The 13,929-nt window shown below is 44.2% G+C and overlaps 1 protein-coding gene across 1 annotated transcript in view; it reads left to right on the top strand.

Moving 5' to 3' along the window:
- The window catches only part of LOC306877035 (neural cell adhesion molecule 2-like), a 213,201-nt gene that overhangs the window by 33,640 nt on the left and 165,632 nt on the right, over positions 1–13,929 (top strand). The window lies entirely within an intron of this gene.

Below are 13,929 nucleotides of genomic sequence, written 5' to 3'. Positions count from 1 at the left end.
TTCGACACAGAAATTGATGGCATTGATTTATTATATACATGAAGTACAAAACAACTGCTCCAACATTTTCTATAAGAGAGATCTTTTTGTAAGGGAGCTGGTGTGGTTCAATAGGGATGCAGGAAAAAGTGCAGATGGAGTTGATATATATATATATTGAATAAATTGTATTATTTGGAATTTTGGGGTCAGTAAGTTTTTTTTTTTTCTCCATGTTTTCAAAAGAAGTCTCTTAGTAAAGCTGAATTTTTAAAACAGCAGTGATTACTCCAGTGTTCAGTGTCAAACGGTCCTCCAGAAATCATTTTAATTTTCTGATTTTAGAAATATTGTTGAAAGCAGATGTGCTGCTTAATTGTGCAGATGTGCTGCGGGAAAGTCGTGGCCTAATGGTTGGAGAGTCGGACTCGTAATCGAAAGGTTGCGGGTTCGAGTCCCCGGCCGGCAGGGATTGTAGGTGAATGTACAGCGCTCTCTCCACCCTCAATACCACGACTGAGGTGCCCTTGAGCAAGACACCGAACCCCCAACTGCTCCCCGGGCGCCGCAGCATAAATGGCTGCCCACTGCTCCGGGTGTATGTTCACGGTGTGTGTGTGTGTGTGTGTGTGTGTGTGTGTGTGTGTGTGTGTGTGTGTGCATTTGTTCACTACTCACTGCTGTGTGTGTGCACTTGGATGGGTTAAACGCAGAGCACCAATTTCGAGTATGGATCACCATACTTGACAATACGTCACGACTTTACTTTAGAGGCTCATTTTATTCTAATTTAAAAAACGTCCCAACATTTCCGGAATTCGGATTGTATATATATGTTATGGTTTATTGCCTAACTATTTATGCTTCTTTTTTTGTTGTTGTTGTTGTAGTGTTGTCTGTTTACTGAAGGATAAAAAAGGCACTTTGCTTGTTCTGTAATAAAATAGATTTTTCCAGGTTATGTACTTTTGATTTGTTTTGTGTTAAGCCATTAACAGTTACAATTGGCTGCTGTTCTTTTTATTCCACTCCTTACATCCTTTGACACAAACACCCATCAGTTCTCATTATCCTCAGACATTTCTGTAGCTACTGTTTTAGACTCAGCATTAGAATTCTCCACAGAAACCCACACGAGTTGACCAGCATAATAATGTGCTTTATTGCTTTATTCATTTACTTTTAAAAATATTATTGAAGTGGGTTTCCTTTTAGAAACATGTTGTTTAAATAGCACTTTTTAGCCTGTCTGAATCATATGCATCATTTCCTAATATCAGTGGTGGGCTTACATATTGATTAGCTGGATTTTAATATGAATGTGGATGAACTGAACAGTGGAAGCCATGCTGAAAGAAATAAAAAAAAATTAAAAATAAAACCACGTGCCCTCTGGGAATATGAGTGCGTTACACTTGAGAAATGTGAAAGCTAACATAGTAACTGTGTGTTGTTGTTGTTTTTTTCCTTTGCTCTCTATTACACGGTGTCGGGAAATGGGAAAAAAATGCCCCAGGAGGGTTGCAGACACCTTTGTGCTATGTGTTAGCCTCTGAAGTGATGTGCTTGCTAGTGCAGGCTTTGTGTAGGACTGTTTTTTTTTCTGTAAGTACTAGGTCCTTATTTTCCATCTGACATTTTCTTTGTGGAACTTTCTGTGGATTGTAATATTCACAATATTATAACCCTCAAACATATTACATTTCTAAATGTGAAGTTCTAAATATGAATCATATGACATTTCTGAAAGAAAAAAATGTTACTACTACTCCAGATACTGTACTTAACTCTGAATTATATGAGGATGATATTATTCTCACTGGGATGCATTTCAAAATTTTATGTTTGTTGTTTTATTGATGGAGACAGAGGACATGATGTGAATGTGATGGACCTTTTTAGGTTTATAAGCTTTACTAATAAAAATATGAATATATAATTTAGCCATTTGGCGAATACAGACGTGGATTAAAGTAAACACTTTTGTGATTATCTTGATTATTGTCAGCATAGGTTGTCTGTACCTGGTTGTCAGCTTTGTGATAACTGTATGAAGTAAATGACAGGAAAATGTCACAGTATACCAACAATGCTTTGTGACTTCGGAAATGTAATTTCAGATGTTTGAGACATTCAACTCAACTCAGTCATCAGATCAATTCTTCATCTTGATCCAGAGAGCTTGCAGTCTGTTTGTAAAGCGCATGCTCTCTGTGAGACAGCTCCTTGCTCTGTCCCTTTATTTACAGCACTGCCCTGTTGTCCACAGCTTGAGAGAGACTGGAATTTACTGCAGGAAATCATGCAGGTATCATGTCCTGTGCAAGGAAAGTGTGAAACACACACTTTCCTTGCACAAACAAAATCGAATTTGATGTTTCAAAAAAATACTTAAATGCTAATTTATATAATTGAGTTGAAAACATAGTGATGAACAGCAGCAGAAAAGAAATGCTGGTTTATGATCAGTTAATTATTTATCTGATCAGTGAGTCATTTATTTAAATGACCATGTAAATTAACTGGTTTACAAAAATGAGACAGTCTTTCCAGTGGTATACATGAGAGGACAGAGCATATTTTATTATTGCTTCAGCTTGCTTTATAAATGTATCATTGTTTTCACAAAAATTATAATAATTAAAAAAAAAATTTAACAGCAAATTAGCATATTAGAATGTTTTCTGAGGGATCACGTGAAACTGAAGACTGGAGTAATGGATGCTGAAAATTCAGCTTTGCCATCAAAGAAATAAACTACTTTTTAAAATATTAAAAAATTAGGTATTTTAAATTGTAATATTTCACATTATTACTGATTTTGCTGTATTGTTGACAAAAACATAAAAAAAAACTTACAAACCCAAACTTTTGAATGGTAGTGTGTGTTTGTAATTATATTATATTATAATATATTGTATATTTGTAATTAAAATTGCATTTGAAAACAGCGTAATCACTCTTACTTTTAGTTAGTTACTTTCTAGCACTGGTGTAATGCTGTAGAGGTGAAGAGCTATTGTCGCTCATAGAATTGTCCATGCTCCTTTGCGCCTTCAGGAGCATTATGGGCATATGAACTCTGTTCAAGCCCCCCATTCCCATCTGCAGCAGATTTACAGCATTCCAGCCCTTGTGCCTTTCTGCGCTGAACTCAACCGCTGCCAGACCCTCTATGTGCAGAGAATGGTGGGTGTGACGGATGGTCGAACTGACCCTGATGAAAGACCAAATCGACAATTCCCACTGAAGCTCTTCATCATAATCACCAGCAGAAGAGGATAAAGGCCAGGACGAGTTATAGGTAAAAAAGACAAGGCTGTGAATCATCAGCACTTGTGCCGTCGAGAAGGTGTCAGTGATCCTGACAGGCCTGTGAAATGACACTTCCATGACCAGCCGCAATGGTTCAAGGGCTTGTGTGAAACTGTGACTGAAACATAAATCGCAATCTTGTATCTTAGGGAAATTTAGCTTATCAAAGTACACAAGGAGAAACAGTTTCAGCTTTGCAGTTAAAAATGGAGCGTGTACGCCAATTCCCTAGTGGAATTAGTTTTTTTTTTCAAGTATCTGTACTTTATCAGACTGTTTTTATTTCAGGAAACTTCACTACATTCAAAAGAGTAAAATATCTGACTTTTTGTTACACTCTGATCACTACTTTTACTTTTGAAACTTAAAGGGTCAGTTTAATGAAAATTTTGTCATCATGTACTTACCCTCAAGTCATTCCAAACCTGTATGATTTTCTTTCTTCTGTGTAACAAAAAATAGATGGCGGAAACTCAGAGCCACACCTATATATTCGCCATTGACCAATGGTATTTCGAACGTGTTTACCAGCATGAATAAACTCTTCTGGAAAGCTCACTTTGGCAAACGGTTTCAAAATGCTGAAACAAACTCCAAAAAAAATTTGGTTTGGGCTGATTTGAATTTTAGTTACGTCACACCAGTTCATTCTTCAATTTTGTATATTGGGACCTTAAAGGGATATTTCACCCAAAAATTAAAATTCTGTTAATAATTACTCACCCTCATGTCATTCCAAACCTGTAAAACCTTCAGCTTCGGAGCACAAATTAAGATAATTTTGTTTACTCGCTTTTGAGGCCATGTTAACGAAAATTCCGTCCTTATGATCCGTTTAATAGTGAAATTAACATATAGAGTGGCTCAAAAGAAACAGTTAGAGTGGGAGATACACGCAAACATGTCTACTCCATCTGGAAGTCGAACAACAATTAAAGATTTTTTGATGAATTTCAAGAGCTTCCTGACTTCGCATAGACAGCAACGCAACTGACACGTTCAAGGCCAGAAAGCTAGTAAGGACGTTGTTAAAATAGTGTTGTGGTACTCTCGTGAACACGCGGCAAAGACTGACACGGAAGAGAAGAAATAGTTGAATAAACTCATTATTTTAGTTTTCTTTGCGCACAAAAAGTATTCTCGTAGCTTTGTAACATTATAGTTGAACCACTGATGTCACATGGACTTTTTTAACAATGTCCTTAAAAAAAGAAAGTTCTCGTATTTCATCAAAAATATCTTAATTTGTGTTCTGTGAGTATAGGAGAGCATAAGTCTAAGTGGATGTCCATGACATGCGGAGTCCCACAAGGCTGAATTCTTGAACCGCTCTTGTTTAGCCTGTATATGCTCCCACTAAGTCCCACTAATGAGAAAGAACCAAATTGCCTATCACAGCTATGCTGATGATACCCAGATTTACCTAGCCTTATCTCCAAATGACTATAGCCCCATTGACTTGTCAGTAACTAAATCAGCATACGATCATCTCAAAAACATTGCAAGAATTCGATGTTTTGTTTCCAGTCAAGACTTGGAGAAACTTGTTCATGCCTTTATCACCAGCAGGGTGGATTACTGTAATGGTCTCCTCACCGGCCTTCCCAAGAAGACCATTAGACAACTGCAGCTCATCCAGAACGCTGCTGCCAGGATTCTGACTAGAACCAGAAAATCTGAGCATATCACACCAGTCCTCAGGTGCTTACACTGGCTTCCAGTTACATTTAGTATTGATTTTAAAGTACTTTTACTCGTTTATAAATCACTCAATGGCTTAGGACCTAAATACATTGCAGATATGCTCACTGAATATAAACAGACCACTCAGATCATTAGGATTGAGTAAGTTAGAAATACCAAGGGTTCACGCAAAACAAGGGGAGTCTGCTTTTAGCTATTATGCCTCCCGCAGTTGGAACCAGCTTCCAGAAGAGATCAGATGTGCTAAAACATTAGCCACATTTAAATCCCAACTCATCTTTTTAGCTGTGCATTTGTTGAATGAGCACTATGCTAAGTCCGAACTAATTGCACTGTATTTTATGTATAATCATTTTCTACTCTTAACTGTTTTAAATTCAATTTAAATAAATTTTTATATAATTTCCTTGTTTTTATTGTTGTGATTAGTATTATTATTATTATTATTATTATTAAATTCCTTGTTTTTACTGTTGTGATTATTATTATTATTATTATTATTATTGTAATGACTATTTCACCTCCTTTTATGTAAAGCACTTTGAATTACCACTGTGTATGAAATATGAATAAACTTGCCTTGCCTTACCTTACCTTCTGAAGATGAACGAAGGTCTTACAGGTTTGGAACGACATGAGGGTGAGTAATTAATGACAGAATTTTCATTTTAGGGTGAACTATCCCTTTAAGAGTATCTGTGCTTAACTCAGATACATGATTTGTGTGTTCCACTACTGCAAATCCCAAAGTACTACTCAGTTCTTGCCAATCACTTTCTCACCATGTTTCAGTGTTGAGGTTTTCAAGATGGTTTTGTGAAAGCCTCAAAGTTGAATGTTTGCCCTTTTTGTGACGGTTTCACCCTGCCGTTCCCATTCTGCTCTGCAGATGCTACATGACAGGTGTGAGGGCTTTTAGGGTGCTGTTGCTAAATTATGTATGGGATCCTCTTTTCTTGTCCATCTTTCTCAAGAGACAAGTTTTGACATGTCAAGCACAGTGAGAAGTTTGCTTGCTTCATCGATAGGGATGAACTTCCTGTGAACTTCACCGACTGTTTGTGAAGTAAGCAAAAACCGAATTCTGACAGGGACCCATGTTTGATCACAAATACAGAATCCAATCTGGCTGGAACTTATCTAGGCTCGTAAGGATGCTGTTGAGGATCTAGCCGAGCTTAGCCAGACACTTATCTTCCTCGCTTTAATCCTGGCACAAAAGACTGGATCAGAGGAGCATGAGCAGTAATAAAGATTAATCATCCAATAGAATTAATCAATAATGCAGCCCAGGTACAAAGCAGAGGCAGAGTTAGAGATGCGCACATTCGAAGAAGTGTGTCTATCACAGCTCAGCTAATGAGAAGCAAACAAATTTGAGTGGTAAAAGCTCCCATCAGGATAGACAATGCTCAAACGAAGGGTAGAGGGTTTTATTTAAAATGCTAATGAGAGAGTTATCCATATTCAGTGGAAAGAGCTTGTTCAAGGTCATTGGAGAGCACAGGGAATCTGCATTACAGCTATGTAATTAGAGATGTGTCACCGTCCCGTATACGGGACACCTAAATTTACTTCAATATATTACCATTAAATCCTAATCTAATCATGACAAACTATTTATCATTGGAAAGGTCCAAGACTCCTAAATAGATATTGTGCCACTGTTTGTTGTTAAACATTATGTAAAAGCAGTAATAGATTAATTTATAACAAGAGCGCACCTCAAAACATATACACCATAATAGGAGCTCTGACCTTTGACCCAAAAATTATATTTCCTTTTTTTTCCTATCACATGTTTTAGTAATCATCATATATTATATATCATTTGAAAGCTTAAAATCTCAAAATTCATTGTGTGAAAACCGTTTTGAAATCATATATTGTGTCACCATATAAATGCTACTTTAATATATTTTAGCGGGCTCCTCCCCCTTAGTGGGAGGTGTCATATTCCATATAGAGTCTTATAGAATCAAAACTTTTTATAATCTTGACAAAATACATATCATCGGAAAGGTGATTTTGTGATAGGAGTAAGAGTGAGAGAGAAATTGATAAATTTGTGACAGAAAAGTGCATAAAAAAATTAAATGGTGTTTGAATGGCACCCGGTGGCTGTTTGTGGTGTAACGCCTAAACAAAATTGCATAGTAACCTCAATTTTTTTATATCAACTTCAAATTTGGAACACAACTTATTTAGACATGTGGCTTTAATTTTATGCCAAATTTGGATGAAAACATATTTTGTAAAATATGTATTTTATATAATATATAGTAATAATAGTACCGTACATGTTATTTACAGTTTTTTAAACTTTAAAAAATGTAAACTTTTATAACTTTTTTTTACTTTCATTTTTTTTTTTTTATTATTTCACTTCTGCAATAATCTGCTGATTGTCTTCTTTTAAAGGAGACCAACCTTAGGTCTGTATTCAAAAGCATTCATGAATTATAACAATGTAACTTTAAATAGTGCACTTTCAAGTCTGTTTTCAAAAAGGGGGGTGACAGTTAAGGGGTTAAATTGTTGCTCTTTCCGTGGCGTTCAGGAGGAAAAGAGCTCATTACTGTAATTAGCTTTTTTACCGGAATGTTAATTCTGCTCTCTGCCATGTGCCCATACGTCTGTAGCTGAAAGCATCAATGTGTTGCTTCACATACTGCAGCTGTTTAGAGCAGGTTAGTTTGAGCCTTAAGGAATATAGATGTTGCATATCCCAAGTGTTTAAGTTTAAAAATATATTTTTAATGAATCCGTTTGAGAATTTAGTTACACTGAAGAACTGCATGTTGATTTTTTTCTTTGATGTCATGCTATATTTGTTGTTCATGTTTATTATTATTATTATTACATGCAAATCTATTGTGTATGATTTTCTGTGATTTGATTTTTTTACTGTTTTGTAAAGAAGCTAATAGGTTCCCTTCCAGGAACTTCGAGCTACGTCCGAAGACGCTATGGGAACGCCATCAGCGTAACCGGCGCTCTGAATATTTTATACAACAGTCTAATGGATGGGCGAGGCGTCACGGGCGGGGTGACGTCACGACCAGGAAGTATATAAGCACGTGCGGCGGAGCCCGCGTCAGCTTTCTGTCATTCAGCAAGCACTCTGTGTGTTGTCAGTCTGATTTTTTGTCTTGTGAGTCTTATTTAGTGTTGTCTGTCCTAAAAGATGCCTAAAGCAAAGGCCAAGACAATGGGCGATCCCAGATCACGTTTCAGGTTGTGTGTTAGTCCCTGCTCTCGCTACATCACGAGTGGGGACACACACAACCTGTGCGTGGTCTGCCTGGGTGCGGAGCATGCGGCGTCGGCTCTCGAGGGAGCCGATTGCTCGCACTGTGAGCGGCTCTCGCTGCGCACACTCCGCACCCGGAGGGCTCTCTTCGAGGAGGGAGCCTTCGTGAGCGTCCCACGCGGTGTTGGTCCCGCTGCTGCCGAGGCAGAGCGGCGGCTGCACTCGTGGGGCTCACAGGCTGATCTGGCTGGCGAGAGTGAGACGGGCATGTCCCTATCTCCTCCCGTATCCGCCAGATCTGGCGTCCCGTCTCTCGGGGAAGCGGTTCCTTCCCCCCGAGATGAGGACTCAGCGCTTCGTCTCTCTTCCTCCGAGGAGGTTGACGTGACGAGCGTTGACGAGGTTTCGCCGCCTCTCTCGCCCCAATATGAGGAGTTACTAGAGGTGGTGACTCGGGCAGTGGCCAAGCTCGACATCAGTTGGCCCCCCGAGAAAGCAACTGTGCCGCAGTCCAGCTTGCTGGACGAGCGCTTTCTGCGCTCGCGGCCACCACCTCTACGCAGGAGCCTGCCGTTTTTCCCCGATCTCCACACCGAGGTGTCGAGATCGTGGGTTAAACCGTATTCATCCCGCCCTTTCGTTCCCGCTTCTGATTACTACGGTAATGTGCGGGAATTGGATGGGCGTGGATACAGGGTGATGCCCCGGATCGAACAGATGCTTGCGAGCTATCTGTCTCCGTCCGCAGCGTCGTCCTTGAAGGCTCCCACTCTGCCCACTAAGCCTCTGCGCACCACATCATTATTAGTGGGCAGGGGGTATGCGGCAGCAGGACAGGCTGGTGCATGTCTGCACACGATGGCTGTGTTGCAGGCGTACCAGGCCGAACTGCTGAAGGAGTTAGATGAGTTCGGGGATATCAGAGCTGATGATATTCTAGAGCTCAGGAGAACCGCCGATTTGGCTCTAAGCGCCACCAAAGAGTCGGCCTGCGCTATTGGCCGCTCTATGTCAGCTTTGGTGGCAGCGGAGAGGCATTTGTGGCTGACCCTGTCCGACATCAAAGAGAAGGACAGGGTCTGCCTCCTGGACGCCCCACTGCAGCCTTCTGGCCTGTTCGGCGACGCTGTGAGCACTGTCGTCGACAGGTTTCAGGAGGCCCGTAAGCAAGCAGAGGCGTTCCGGCGGTTCCTCCCCCGTCGCTCTCTAACTCTGGAGGCTGCTGGGCGGGAGCAGCCTCCTCCGCATACCAGCTCCTCACATAGGGCTGCGCAGAAAGAGAGCGTCGCCTCTCGTGCTCCCCCGAGGCGGAGCCGAGGGCAGCGGCGCTCTGCGCCGGGGACTTCGAGGCCAAAGACAGACCTGAGGGATGTCTTGTCGGCCAAGAGGTCCTCGACGAAGAAGTCCTGATGGGCGAGCCCCAGGACTTCGGAGGGCGGCCCCTACTGGGGTGGAGCGGCTTACACCGCGGCACACGGTGACCGTCTCCCCTCGGTGCCCTCCGGGGATTTGTCTGTCAACCCTGCAGTTCCAGGGCACAGCAGGTCCCAGCGAGTGGTACTCTCAGGTTCTTCCGCCTGTGATTTCAGCGGGCCTGAGAAACTCGCCTCAGCCGCCAGATCATGCGTCTCCTGCCGGTGCGCCGCAGCGAGGCAGCGGTCTGGCCGCTTCTCTGACACCAGAGGTCAGTCTCGAGAGACTGATTCCCTTAGTAGATCGTTTGGCAGCTTGGCAGCGGCTGCCGAATGTGTCTCCTTGGGTCCTGCGGACGGTAGAGGCTGGCTATTCCATCCAGTTCGATGGGCCACCTCCGCTGTTCAACGGGGTTTGCGTGACTACGGTCCGCCCCGAGCAGGCTCTGGTCTTGGAACAGGAAGTCGGTACTTTGCTGAGAAAGGAAGCCATCGAGTTGGTTCCACCTCACGAAGTCCACACCGGCTTCTACAGCCGGTACTTCATTGTTCCAAAGAAGGATGGTGGGCTGAGGCCCATACTGGATTTGCGTCTCCTGAACCGCTCAGTCAGTTCGCTGAAGTTCAAGATGTTGACGGTCAATCAGATCGTGTCTCAAATCAGGTCCGAGGACTGATTTGTCACGATAGACCTCAAGGACGCCTATTTCCATGTGTCCATCCTTCCTGCTCACAGGAAGTTCCTGAGGTTCGCTTTCGGGGGCAAAGCATACCAGTATCGGGTTCTTCCCTTCGGCCTAGCACCCTCACCCCGCTCGCTCGATCGGAGCGCTTGGCGATTCGGCATTGAGATGTCGCTCTCGCCCACATGGAAGACTTGGGGTTAAGACTAAACGCCAGGAAAAGTGTGCTTTCTCCGGCTCAGAGAACCACTTATCTAGGCGTGGTGTGGGTTTCGACGAGTCGATCCTCACGACAGTCAGAGAGTGCGAGAGGGCCAGCCATTCACTGTCAAGCACTTTCAGAGACTGCTCGGGCTCATGGCAGCTGCGTCCAGCGTGATACCTTCTGGCCTGCTGTACATGAGGCCCCTACAGTGGTGGCTCAAGACCAAGGGGGTTTTCTTGAGGGAAAACTCGCTCCACGCTGTCAAAGTGTCACGCCGTTGTCCGTGCCTTAGACATGTGGAGGAAACCTTGGTTCTTGTCTCAGGGCCCGGTGCTGGGAGCTCCTTGTCGCCGCGTCTCGCTAGCGACAGACGCTTCCCTCACCGGTTGGGGTGCGGTCATGAGTGGCCACCCTGCCCGCGGTCTGTGGAGTGGTCGCCACCTGATGTGGCATATCAACCAGCTAGTGATCCTAGCTGTGTTCCGTGCGCTCAAGCACTTCCTCCCGGACCTGGGAGATCACCACGTGCTGGTCCGCACCGACAGCACGGCAGTGGTCTCTTACATCAACCACCAAGGAGGTCTGCGGTCGCGCCCCTTGTACAAGCTGGCACACCAGATCCTTGTGTGGTCCCGAGGGGTGAAGCAGATGTGGAAGGTTTTTGGCCAGGCACAGGTGGACCTCTTCGCCACTCGAGAGTCAGCGCAATGTCCCCTCTGGTTCCTCCAGCTCCTCCGGGACTGGACGCTATGGTACAGACATGGCCGAGGTTCCGTCTGTACGCCTTCCCCCCCGATCGCTCTGCTCCCGGGAGTTTTGGTGAGAGTGCGCCGGGACGCGGTAAGCCTACCGTTGGTAGCGCCGTTTTGGCCGGGCCGAGTATGGTTCTCGGACCTGATTTCACTCCTCGACGGCGCCCCGTGGCTGGCGCCGATCAGGAGCGATCTCCTCTCACAGGCCGGGGGCACCTTTGTGCACCCCCGCCCGGAGATATGGAAGCTGTGGTATGGCCCCTGAGGGGGCGCAACTCATAGCTTCCGGTCTGTCAACCGAGGTTGTCGAGACCCTCCTCCAATCCAGAGCTCCCTCCACGAGGAAACTGTACGCCTTGAAGTGGAAACTCTTCACTTCTTGGTGCGGGGACCGCTAGCTCGACCCAGTCAACTGCCCGATTCGCGCAGTCTGGAGTTCCTGCAGGCCCGTTTCTCCGCAGGGTTAACCCACTCCACTATTAAGGTCTACGTGGCAGCTATCTTGTCGTACCACGCCCTTATTGGGGGCCAGTCAGTGGGCAGACACCCCCTGGTTACACGTTTCCTCCGCGGTGCGCTGAGGCTGAGGCCGCCTGTACGACCCCGTGTCCCCACGTGGGACCTGGCTGTGGTACTGGAGGCTCGGTGCAGAGCACATTTTGAGCCTCCCGAGGAGATAACAGATAGACTCCTCACCATCGAGACCATCTTCTTGTTGGCCATCACTTCTCTGAGGAGGGTGAGTGACCTTCAGGCCCTGTCTGTGGCCCCTTCGTGCATTGACTTAGCGCCCGGTTCGGCGAAAGTCTTTCTCTACCCCCGTGCGGGGTACGTACCGAAGGTTCCGACGGTCGTACCACAGCCGGTCGTACTCCAGGTCTTCTGTCCTCCTCCCTTCAGGGAGCCCAACCAGGAAAGGCACAACTGTATGTGTCCAGTGCGAGCACTGGACGCATACATCCACAGAGCTGCCCTGTGGAGAAAGACGGACCAACTGCTCGAGTGCTTTGGTCCGCCTAAGAGGGGTCTTCCTGTTACGAAGCCCACTCTTAGTAGGTGGATTGTGGATGCCGTCAATCTGGCGTACGAGGCCTCTGAGCGTCCCCCGCCGCTGGGAGTCAGAGCGCACTCTACCCGAGGTGTGGCGGCCTCCAAGGCCTTCTGGGCAGGTGTCTCAGTCCAAGACATCTGCAACGCTGCTGGGTGGTCCACGCCCCTGACATTCGCCAGGTTTTACAACCTCGACATCAGAGCCACTCCAGGCTCCTCCGTCCTTTCAGCCTGACACCAGGCAGGGACTTGTCAGTCTGGCGGCGTTGGTATTGCGTTCCCATAGCGTCTTCGGACGTAGCTCGAAGTTCCTGGAAGGGAACGTACCAGGTTACGTATGTAACCCAGGTTCCCTGAAGGGAACGAGAGCTACGTCCCGAGCCACACTTCCGGCATCCCTGCCAGCGCTTGCTTCATGACTTGAAGCTGACGCGGGCTCCGCCGCACGTGCTTATATACTTCCTGGTCGTGACGTCACCCCGCCCGTGACGCCTCGCCCATCCATTAGACTGTTGTATAAAATATTCAGAGCGCCGGTTACGCTCATGGCGTTCCCATAGCGTCTTCGGACGTAGCTCTCGTTCCCTTCAGGGAACCTGGGTTACATACGTAACCTGGTACGTTAATCCTGCAATGATGCATTCATTTTTCAAACATTAAAAAAAAGTATTTTTTTTAAGCATCAAATCAGCATATTTGATTTCTGAAGAATCATGTGACACTGAAGTTTATAATAATATCAGTATAAGTAATAGCTGCTGAAAATGTAGCTTTGCTATCACGGGAATAAATAAATTAAAATAGAAAACCATTATTTTAAATTACTTTATAATGTCTTTTGGGGGAATTATTTTGTTTAATTATTTTAAAACGTCTTTCGGGGGGGAAAAAAAACATCAAACAGCATCTACAACCAGTAATCAAATTTATGATTAGACTTATGATTAGATTTAGGGCAAATTTAAAGTTTGAACAAAATGATTATTCTTATTTTCCTCTGATTTTATGTCAGGGCTGTGTTTAGGGTTTGGGAACGTTTTATAATATAATAAGCTAATATGTTCTGGAACACTCTTTCAGATCTCAAGTATCAAACAAAAATGTGATGAACAATGAAAAGTGAGACTTTCTAACTCTAAAGAGCCATGGGATAAGTATCACAGCTGTAGCTGTACTATGGGACCTAGCAGTGCAGAAGTTGCACCTTTAAAATATTTGTGGAACTGTTGTGTTGATGCCTAATGAGTGTGAATAAGGTTGTGTGTAATAAGGTTAAAGGGTGTTTTTAAGAAGGTATTAGTAAGTTTTATTTCTGAGGTTAAATGAACATGTGGTTTAGCATAGCAGAGGCATTATAGTCCCCTTTGTCTCACTTTATCTTTGCATGACATCTGTCAAAGTACATTTGATTAAAAGTTTTAGACCAAGAGTGTGTTCACAAAGTTTTTTTTACAGACTATGTATTTTCTCCTCCTCATCTGCAGTGACTTCCAAAACATATAAATCCAGTCCATGTATCCTGATTTTAAACACACAAACTCACCATTGATCACAGTGGAAATGGACATATGCAAAT

Source organism: Barbus barbus (assembly GCF_936440315.1).
Source record: "Barbus barbus genome assembly, chromosome: 11".
In the NCBI taxonomy this organism is placed as follows: domain Eukaryota; kingdom Metazoa; phylum Chordata; class Actinopteri; order Cypriniformes; family Cyprinidae; genus Barbus; species Barbus barbus.
This window is presented reverse-complemented; position numbering and strand designations above follow the sequence as displayed.